The sequence below is a fragment of the Sander vitreus genome, chromosome 9 (assembly GCF_031162955.1).
Source record: "Sander vitreus isolate 19-12246 chromosome 9, sanVit1, whole genome shotgun sequence".
Lineage (NCBI taxonomy): Eukaryota > Metazoa > Chordata > Actinopteri > Perciformes > Percidae > Sander > Sander vitreus.
In genome coordinates this window covers 33197933-33209766 of record NC_135863.1, presented here as the reverse complement: position 1 = coordinate 33209766, position 11834 = coordinate 33197933, and the positions used below count along the sequence as shown (strand labels likewise).

General features: G+C 41.2%; 1 protein-coding gene across 1 annotated transcript in view; it reads right to left on the bottom strand.

Moving 5' to 3' along the window:
- The window catches only part of gabrb3 (gamma-aminobutyric acid type A receptor subunit beta3), an 89280-nt gene that overhangs the window by 69127 nt on the left and 8319 nt on the right, over positions 1 to 11834 (bottom strand). The gene's annotated exons all lie outside the window — the stretch shown is intronic.

Genomic DNA, 11834 nt, shown 5'->3' with positions numbered 1-11834 from the left:
GTTAAATTAAAGGAATAATTTGACATATTGGGAAATTCGCTTTTTCTTTTTCTTGCCAAGAGTCAGATGACAAGATTGATACCACTCTCATGTGTCTACACAGCAAATATGAAACTACTGCCAGAAACGGATTAGTTTAGCTTAGCACTGAACACAGATAATTCACTTAAAGGAATTTTTTTTTTAATCTTATTTGCTTCTTTGTCGAGATTTAAATTATTCTGTACACTCAATATGAAGCTACAGCCAGATGCAAGTTAGCTTAGCTTAGCATAAAAACAGAAACAGAAATGTGCCTACCAAGACCACTGAAGGTCACTCATAAACACGTTTGTTTATGACACCCCATACGAATTGGCGTGTCATACATACACCACTTCATGAGATCAGTCTGTTGAATGTAGTGAAGGAGTTACGCTATAACATTGTAAAAACGTACGAGTAGGGCTGGGTTTCGTTAAAAAGATTACGATACCAATACCAATACCGTGACTTCGATACTGGTTCCTAAACGATTTTTTTTTATACCAATTTATAAAGAAAAAAGAAATGACAACATTATTAACGTTATTATCAGTTCCTACTACGTGAGCCGTGTCTCTGCGTGAGTTTTTCCTGCGTGTCTCTACGATGTTAGACAGCCAATCACAGACATTATTAGATCTTGGTGGAAGCATGCTGCATGCTTATTGGCTCACTGACACTGATGAGATGTACTCCTTAGGGCAGTGTTGCTCATTGCACGGCGAGTCTCCTGTGGCTCGCAAATCTTTAATTTGTGGCTCGCATGGCAGTAAATAATACGTTGATACGGTGAACAAGCAGGACTATAACATTACCATAAGTCTGAAATCATATTTCAGGGGGGCTCTGTGCCCCCCTTCTAACTCCGCCCCTGCTCAGTTTCAAAGCTTTATGCTAAGCTAACCGTCTACTGACTCTAGCTCCATATTAGCGCACAGATATAAGTAGTATCATCTTCTCATCTAACTCTCAGCAAGAAAGCAAAGAATCATATTCAATGTAATAACTCCTAAGTCAAGCTTTTTACAGGATACTGTGAAAGCTGCATGCGCTACACTCACTTCAGCAGAGTGAGTTTTGCAGTCTTCACAGTCTAACACTTACAGTACAGTTTGTGTTTGTTTGGTAAAGGATTGGAATATGAATGTGATCTACTCATGTGACTTTATGCCTTCTGGGTGGCCTGCCTCTATTTAATAAGTTTATGGAGCACACCAGTTGTATTGTATTATTACATTTAAGTACATTTTAGGTACAGGCTGTTTTAAATGCAAATATCTGAAGCAATAATGCTCAAATAATTAATGACTTCTGTTTATAGTAAAGTGTGATCATTTGACTTTCATTCTGTCGATGTCTTTTTATCCAGATTTCATCCTTTTGGCAATAGTCTTTTTCTATATATGAATATACTCCGATTCATTTTAGCTACGCCCTCCCTCTTTGGAAGCACAGTGCTCTCAGACCATGTTTAATGTAATTATTTCATTTTAAATAACAATGGAAACCTTCACTTTTTTTCTTAATTGTTATGCATACCTGATTCCCAATAAAGCTTTACTGACTCCTTCAGTCTGCTGTTATTGGTCCCAAAGCGTAGTCATAATGGAACGTGAAGTCTCCATGTCAGTTCATGTCAGAGATTTTCACGTTTCCTCAGCTTTTCTCTCCTGTGAGATTCCAGATAAATACACACAGAAACATGCAGTATTATGAAGTAGATAGTGTATAAATGTACAGTACATACAGTATTTAGCTACAGTTATGCAGCCGATGTGATAAAACGCTGCCTTAATCTTGCTTAATGGAACAACGGTCTGCACGTGCTGCATCTCCTTTGATTATATGCATGCATCCAGATCATGCAGCCTCTGCAGTTGGTGGACTGGTAAATCCATCTTGGGGGTCTCTGTAGTGGCAACATCTGGCTCACATCTGTTTGTTAAGGATTTAGCTCCTTTTAAGTTGCTTTTTCCATTCAGTTGACCCATACTCTACACCAAATTAAGCTGTCACCGATGGCACCAAATGACATCAATCATAGTATATAGCTTGAGAAGCAAAGACGGGCCACAGTAAATGCTGGTGAGGAGGACAGTAAACATAAAACACTAAACATACTCGGGGCTTCTCTTGCTTGCTGACCCTCATACACACATTTTACATGAAATAATTTTTTATTATATATAGGGCTGTCAAACGATGAAATTTTCTTAATTGCAATTAATCATTGAATTTCTATAGTTAATCGCATGTTTTTATCACATGATTAAAATTCTATTATTTTGCTGTAAATTACCAGTTTTATTGAACGCACCGTCTGTGTTGTTTCTCCGACGGCAGCTGCAGATTGTTACATCCCGGTGTTGAATCCTCTACAGTCACACTTTACACCGTTTAGTGTTAGCTGTCAGCATTTTAACCGTGTTTAATCCAGCTACTAGCTAGCGGTAGGCTAACGTTAGCTGCTGTTGAGTATTGTCAAAGAATTTCTAATAAGGGAAGAAGTTCCACTCTCTCGTTACTTCCGGCTTCTGAACTGGTTGCAGTTCCACCAGAGTTCCATATAGGGGGCGCTCACAGGCCAGTGCAGAATGAGTGGAGGTCTATGGAGCTATACCCCTCAAAATCCACTTTTCTCAGGATATAATTTTTTGTCTAGTAATTTGAATGTTGCATTCGAAAGGGGAGGCTAAGAAAATACACACTGCTGGGTGTTAGATTTTTTTAAAGTGGCTTTTTTCTTCTAAAAAGACTTTTAAAATGTCAATGACGTCATACACATATACGGCCAGAGATAGTGCTTTACAGCAATCTCTGAGTCGCTTCCTTTGTTCTCTCAAAGCATCCACAACACAGCTGACAGGTTAGACTCTCCCTGTTAGTACAACACGGGCTGACAGGTTAGACTCTCCCTGTTAGTACAACACAGCTGACAGGTTAGGCTCTCCCTGTTAGTACAACACAGCTGACAGGTTAGACTCTCTGTTAGTACAACACAGCTGACAGGTTAGGCTCTCCCTGTTAGTACAACACAGCTGACAGGTTAGACTCTCTGTTAATACAACACAGCTGACAGGTTAGACTCTCTCTGTTAATACAACACAGCTGACAGGTTAGACTCTCTCTGTTAATACAACACAGCTGACAGGTTAGACTCTCTCTGTTAATACAACACAGCTGACAGGTTAGACTCTCTCTGTTAATACAACACAGCTGACAGGTTAGACTCTCCCTGTTAATACAACACAGCTGACAGGTTAGACTCTCCCTGTTAATACAACACAGCTGACAGGTTAGACTCTCCCTGTTAATACAACACAGCTGACAGGTTAGTCTCTCTCTGTTAATACAACACAGCTGACAGGTTAGACTCTCCCTGTTAATACATGTGCTAGAAAGAGGTTTGCTAATGTTTTAAAGACCACGCCGAAATATTCACTCTGACATTCTGGTTCTGCTTTGGATGCCGTCAAGCGGGATCTCCGATCGTAATCAGTCCTTCACTGACCAATCAGCATTCGTTAGCAGAATGCTAGCGTGTTATGGGCAACAACGACTCAACCTGTAAGAAATCAAAATGACACAAGTACTCGTTCATTCAACTGTTGACCTATAATCCATGTTGAACTTGCAAAAACTACAATCAAATCTGAGATTTCTCAACGACAATCAGGCAAAAGAGACACATTTAGCCATCTAGCTCCATAGAGTCCCTTCATTTAGCATCTAGCTCCATAGAGTCCCTTCATTTAGCATCTAGCTCCATAGAGTCCCTTCATTTAGCATCTAGCTCCATAGAGTCCCTTCATTTAGCATCTAGCTCCATAGAGTCCCTTCATTTAGCACTGGACCGTGATCATCCCCAGTGGAACTCTGGTGGAACTGCAACCAAATTCAGTACAATGGGGCTGAATAGGGAGTGGAACGGCTTTCCGTAGACGGGCTTTGGTGTTAACTAGCGTCATGTGCAGCGATGTTTCTGTTTCCTGTAACGTCTGTTTCAGAGCAGCAGAGAGAAGAGCAGACATATCAGTGGCACCAGAATGAGGAGCCGAAATCTGCGTTGCTATTCCTGCAGCAGCAGGATGTGAAGTATGGCAAAATAGTATCCTGTTAGGCACGACGCAAAGCTGAGTGAAGTGAAAATAAATTAATAGGTGGCGGCATGCGATTAATACGATAAAGAAATCTGACGATGCTGACATCCCTAAATGTTATGTATATTTTATATATATATATGAAATACGTTCCAGGATAATTGGAGCAACGATACATTCTCCAGCTTCTCATCTTACTCTAAGCAAGACATTTATCCTTAGAGAACAAATACACCACAAACAGGTATCAGTAAGGTGTATATGAGGCTGCGGCTCAGGGCCAACTGCAAGGGTGTAGAAGTGTAGAAAACGTGTGGGGGATGTATAGGCAATTCTAATAGAAGGCACTATTCATTATGGGCATGACATGGCTGCAAAACTGCATAGTCAGTAGTGGAGAGAGGACACACATACAGTATACTGCAGCTACTTCATCAGCATATCAAATATCTGTAACTCATGCATGCAGCCCTCTGATGTCATTTGATTTCTGGATTGCTGACCGAGCACTCTCTGCTGTTACTACAGAGTGGGAGTATAGCTTGCTATCATGCAGTGTCACAAAGTTGTAACTGATCTTAACTTTCCATGAACCCTCTACAACAGAGATCTTCAACAGGGGGTCCTCAGGGTCAGTGCAGGGGGGGCCACCAAATTATAAATGTTTTGATTAAATTTTTTCGAAAAATTTAAATGTCTTAACATGAATCCAACATATCATTAGCAAATATAAAACAGCCTATTTGTGAAAAAAAAAACACATTGCTGATAGGCTTACTGGCCGATAGCTAAGGTAGTCACTAAGGTAGCCATCCACAGATATAGTTCATCCTAAGGATTCACAGGGCCACATCTATGGTTAACATTGTTAACAACAGTGATTTATAAAATCATATCAACAATTATTATTTTAATAGCTTAGTACTCTATGCATAAAACAGGTATGTATAAAGGCTTCAGGCTGCCCACACGTTATTGTAGGCCCAGTTTAATATGCAACTTCATTTAATAGAATATACAGTATGTAGTAAAGGAGTCCCTGATCTGTCCGTCTTCTAGTTAAGGGGTCCTTGACCTAAATAACATTGAAGACCCCTGCTCTACAACACACTCAGTCACTGTGCTGCTTCAACATAGAAGGATCAAACAGACTGATCTCATGAAGTGGCGTATGTATGACACGCCAATTGGTATGCCATTATTGGCGTGTTATGAAGACGCACACTCGCTTTTGTCAGCGTGTTCATCAACGCCGTTTGGCCTCCATTGACTTACATTAACTTGTGTTTGCGTGTGAATTGACGCCGTAGCGAGTAGTATGAAAGGGTGAAAATCCGCGTAGGGAGGTTGGTCGGGTAAAACACAGGACTTTCACCCAGGAGAGCGGGAACCGCGTCCCGCGTGTGATGTTTCCTTACCACGTTTATCTTTTCCTAATCCCAACCGTTTTTTCTTTTCTCCCGTGTGTGACTTTAAAACCAACCGTAGCCTCACGATAACACGCCACGTGGCTTTAGAAAGTGGCGTGTGTGTTTACGCTGTGACTGTCATCCGCTGTATACAGCGTAGACATACACGCAGATAGCTCAAAATGCGTACAGATAACACGCCACTTGGCTTTAGGAAAGTGGTGTGTACGTTTACGTGAAGTCATGATGTCACGTTGGATCAAACCTCAAAGATGACCCCTCCCTCAAACATCAAATCACATTTCCCTACTAGTGTCATTTGCACAAAAAAAGAAAGTATAAAAAGATTATTGCACTATTACACAAGTGAATTATATTTTTTCTAAAATTCATTAGGTTGGGGCGCCTGAGTAGCTCACCTGTTTGAGCCTTGTACAAAGGCTCAGTTCTTACCGGCGCGGCCGTGGGTTCAATTCCGACCTGCAAACCCTTGCTGCATGTCGTTCACCCTCTCTCTCTCTCCCCTTTCCTGTCTTAAGCTGTCCTGGCCTAAAAATGCCCCAAAAAGTAATCTTAAAAATAAAAATAAAAAATCATTAGGTCACCTTGATTCAAGCGCCGCAGTTGCATGCGGGTAATAAATGCCTTTTGAAATTATAGCACGTTTAAACAACAGGAACAAAGTGGCAGACGAAGGATGAAAACACAAATTTGAAAGCAAAGTAATAAAACAGGAAGTTAATATATAAATACTAAATAAACGCAAGCATCTTAAAAAGGGAAGGTCAAAAAGAAGAAAGGACATTACACCAAAACAAGACTATAAAAATGTGGAAGTTAAAGCAAATCATTCAACATGGTCTTGTTTTTATTGTACAAAACCTGACATTTCATGTGAAGGAAAGAAAAGGTCATTATGCGTGTGACCTTTAATCTAACCCGCACACTATTCTGTTCCCTTCAGAGTCAATGCACGCTGTGCAGAAAGATTTCAATTATGTGTACTCTAAATTGGTGTTTGGATGAATGCTCACACAATGTTCATGTCATGTGTATGTAGAGATTGCCACGACTTCAAAACGTGTCGCTGTAAATGATTGATGAGATATATACTGTGCAGATGTGTAGTCTCTGATGCACTGATGCATAGTTCATAAAAAGGCCCTTTGAAAGGTCAGAGGGAAACTATTAGTCGACCTCTATACATTCAAAATGATGCATGACAACAAATGTTCTAAGTAGAAACATTATTTTTCAATAGTTTTATCTCAGTCTTCGCAACAGTCTTAATTTGCAAAACTCTTAACACAAAGTCCTATTCTTCTAACTTTGGTCTCCAAACCTCACATAACACATCCAATGAGAACACATCACAACATTGTACTGTATATGTTTGTCAATTCGAAATTCAATTTGAATCATTGTTGCATTTTAAAATAATATATTGTTAAGTGACTGAGTTCTTAATGATCATTTCTTCACTAATACAAATTATACTTTAATTGTACAAATATTTAATGTGCAAGGTGTGCTGAAATCTGTATTTGGAAGGATTTAAAGAATGGGAATTACTTTTGTCAACTTTCATTTTATTTATTGAATATGTTGAATTACTGTACATGTAGATAATGAAGTCTGACATTACACAAAGCAAAATGACTGCGACTGTCCTTCCCTGTGTCAGTTTAATGTTGTATCCTCGACCACAAACGTCTTATTCAAGACACCAACTAAAAAGATATTTACATCACTTGTAAATTGAATAATTTACAGCAAGCTACAATAAAACTGTAATGCTAAAAAGCATAAGATGTTTTACACTAGTGTAATAGATTTACAGTAATGCATACATGTAGTAACATTTTGACTCAATAATCAAAGAGGAACAAAGTTGGGTTTCTCTTTCCTTGTTTTTCTTTACCACTATTGCCACACATGGTCAAGTAATGAGCATTATGTTGCAGCGCTGCTCACATGAGTGAAATAGTTACTGTAAACTACGGAGTGTTGCATTGTTATCTGTTTCTCAATGTCTCTCTGAGGAATGAAAATGGGATGGATTATCATTCCCACTTCACTAAACCCGCTCATTGCCGGGGTTAATCCCAAAACCCTTAAATTGCATCCTCGTCTCCTCCACTTGCCCCCCTTCCTCGTGTCTTAGTCGCTCCCACCGAGGAGGCACGGGAGAGACGCGAGGAAATCACGGGAGGAGAGAGGCAACGAGCAGATGTGTTTTAGAGGGAGGAGACGTCCTTTCCTCTGAAGCGTCACGTAAATACGTCAGCTGTTTGGGTGGAGTTAGCAACTCCTTCAGCTGCACTGCTTTCGGGAAGGCTGCTCTCGTGTATCCTCGCCTATAGCTCCTCGATGATCCCTCCTCGCTCATCTGGGATGAAATAAGAGCTTTGAGACAGCCTTCACCGAGGAGGGACAGAACAACGTCCGGTTCAGCACAGGACCGAGGAGTCGAGGAGCTATCAGATAAGGGGGATGAGATTCAGCCCAAGTCCACCAGGGGCACGTTCAATCTCAACACGCTGTGCACTGTTTTGCTATGGTTTCCTGGTTGAACAACTTGTTTCTTCGGAACGGTCTGAAATGGCGTGCAACTGCTTTGAGATATGTTTACTCTCATTTGGTGGGTGGCTGTGTCACAGGTGATACCCAATCAGCAGAGACGTGTCTGTAATCTCGTGGTGTAGTAAAAGGCAGACCGCTTTCACACACAACAGGGTGTTCAACGCACCCCCGTTTCAGTTTAAAATAATGCTTTGCTACGTTTTGTCGGGGCTGAACGTGGCCCAGTTGTCCTCAGACTTTTCCACCTGGTCCAATCACAAGGCTCCCTCATCCACCTGCTCACCTGTTTCCACTTTCCCTCGTCAGCCCTGCAGTATGTACCCACTCTTTCCCTGTCAAATTGTCCAAGTTGGCATGTGTGTTGTACCTTTGCTTTCTAGACACCAGAAGCTGAACCCCTACTGTGTCGGAGCCTTTATATTCCTTTATTGAGATAACCAATCACTGAACAGTACCAGTGTCTGCATCGTCTGCATTTGTCCTATCCCTGTTGAGTGATTCATTAGTTAACAATTAGTTTTTGCCACTGTTGTTCTTTCACATTTCAACCAAGTCTGTTACTTTATTGGTTTTGAGCTAGAAAATGGGGAAATCAATAAATAATATAAAACAATATATCTATATTCTAAAGAGTCATTATTTATATTGATTTCGTTATTAACTTGACAGCATTTAAATGTGTATTCTTAACAAGTTCAAGAACAATGTGAAATCTGAGATCTGGATGCTGCAAATGGTGTAATGTGAAAACGGCTGGTGGATTTATGACAAAAAATTATTTATTGAATGAATCAAATCTGAACATATGTGTCAGTGGCTTGTTGATCTTTACAGTTAGTTAATTTCCTATCCTGGCCTGGGACGCACATTCATACGGTTTGATAAAGTAACGTTACTTATTGGACTTTAACTTCTCATTGCACTTACAATAACGAGCGTAGCTGTCTTCAATTTAGGTCATCGTGTCGTCTCATCTGCGTTTTTTCCTGCATCCACTGTGTGTGTTGTTAGTGTATGTCTGTGTGTGTGTGTGTGTGTGTGTGTGTTTGTGTGTGTATGTGTGCGCGCGCATCAGTAGTGGGGAGAACTGAGCAGCAACCCCGCCCACTGCAGAGAGCTGACAGGATTGAAACAGCAGCAACTATCAGTGACTTTAGAGTGAAAAAACGTTACAGCGTACATTTATGTTAAAATGTATACAGGTTGGCAGGACGGTCTAAAATGTCTTTCGCTGTACGTTTAGTTAGTAAATGTGAGATGTTCGAGTCAGTCACACCCGTCTCGTCTTCATCAGAAACAAGGAAATGATCAACCCGTGGCCGTTCTCACTCCCGCTTGGTCATTGGCTCTCAGAGTCACATACTGACGGCACGTGGGACTGCTGGGATTGGTTGAAGTCGCAGGAAACTTCAGGTTATTGGTCATTGGAAAAGTTGCGTTGATTGGTCAAAATTGCGAATTTGCGGTGATTGGTTGAATTTGCGTGAATTGGCGCGATCGCGACATCGCGAAATCCTGGAGGGACTGGTTAATACATTTTTCCTTTATACTTACATGTTTGGATGCATGAATTAAAGGAGAATTCCAGTGGATTTCAACACGTAGCTCTGTTGTTTGTAAATGTGGAGTGCTGTCAGTAGCGAGAAAAATGGAAACAATCAGTGCTGCCTACACCGTGTTATCCTCCTGCTAGCGTTAGCACCCAACAGGCTGAAACAGGGCAGGTTTTAAATGTGCTTTTTATGTTCAAGATGTCATTAAGAGCCTACCCATGTGAAGTGATTCCTTCTGAGTGAACACAGTGAATATGACTGCAGTAGATGTGACAGAAATGCATAAAAGTTTTGGTAATTCAGCTCTAGTTCTGGTGTTGAGACGGCAAGACGTGGACGGCTTCGGGACCGTCTACAAACTACAACACCGAAAAGAGTGTGAACTATTAATTTAATGATTAAATAAGGTAGTGTCTCCAAACTTACCTCAATTATAACTTTTCTCCTGTTAGTTGTACTACAGCACTTACTTTTAAAAAATAAGCATATGCCTATTTTTGAAAATATTTTTGTATCTCTTTTTGGTGTTGTAGTTTGTAGACGGTCCCGAAGCCGTCCACGTCTTGCCGTCTCAACACCGGAACATATGCATTTCTGTCATATCTACTGCAGTCATATTCACTGTGTTCACTCAGAAGGAATCACTTCACATGGGTAGGCACATTTTGAACATGTTAAGAGGCTAAAAGCACATTTAAAACCTGCCCTGTTTAAGCCTGTTGAACGCTAGCAGGAGGATAACACGGTGTAGGCAGCACTCGTTTTTTTCGTTTTTCTCGCTACTGACGGCACTCAAAATTTACAAACAGAGCTACGTGTTGAAATCCACCGAAATTCTCCTTTAACTTGAAACTAAGTAATTCACTCTACATTCTATTATTGCTTTTACTTAGGTAAAGTGAGTTAAAGTGAGTAAAGTTTCTTTTTTTGGTCAATTTATTGAAAATGTTTAAAAAAAAAAATACAAACACAAAGTAAAACTTATAAGCAATGAAAAAGAGAACGGGATCCTCAGAAAAAAATATAAGCAACTCAAATGATATTGTTCATGTTCAAAAGGGGTAGGTAGATGTTGAGAACTTTTCTGGTCCTACCCCTCTTAATTTTATACATTATTCATACATATTAGAAATTCAGTGTCCAACTTCTTCCTGCACTGTTAAACACCACTGTTCACTCTCTCAGAGCGTGCATTTCTCTTTTGAACCAGCAGAGGCTGACAGCAGGCAGCTACACCAGCAGCACTGCAGACCGCATCAGTGTCAGAGATCACACTGTCTGTTACACAGCACACACACACACACACACTGTCTGTTACACACACACACACACACACAGCCATTCCACACACTGTCTGTTACACAGCACACACACACAGCCATTCCACACACTGTCTGTTACACAGCACACACACACACACACACACACACACACAGCCATTCCACACACTGTCTGTTACACAGCACACACACAGCCATGCTACACACACACACACACACACACACACACACACACACACACACACACACACACACACACACATGAACACACACAGACACATACACACAGACACACACACACACACACACAGGAACACACAGGACACACACACACAGGAACACACACACACACACACACACACACACACACACACACACACACACACACACACACACACACACACACACACACCCATTCCACACACTGTCGGTTACACAGCACACACACAGCCATGCTACACACACACACACACACACACACACACACACACACACACTGTCTGTTAAACAGCACACACACAGAGCCATGCCACACACACACTGTCTGTTAAACAGCACACACACACAGCCATGCCACACACACACTGTCTGTTAAACAGCACACACACAGCCATGCCACACACTGTCTGTTACACAGCACACACACACACACACAGCCATTCCACACACTGTCTGTTACACACACACACACACACACACACACACAGCAATTCCACACACTGTCTACTACACACACACACACACACACACACAGCCATTCCACACTCCACACACACACACACACACACACAGTCTGTTACTCTCTCACAGCACACACACACACACAGTCTGTTACACAGCACACACAGAGCCATGCCACACACACACTGTCTGTTACACACACAC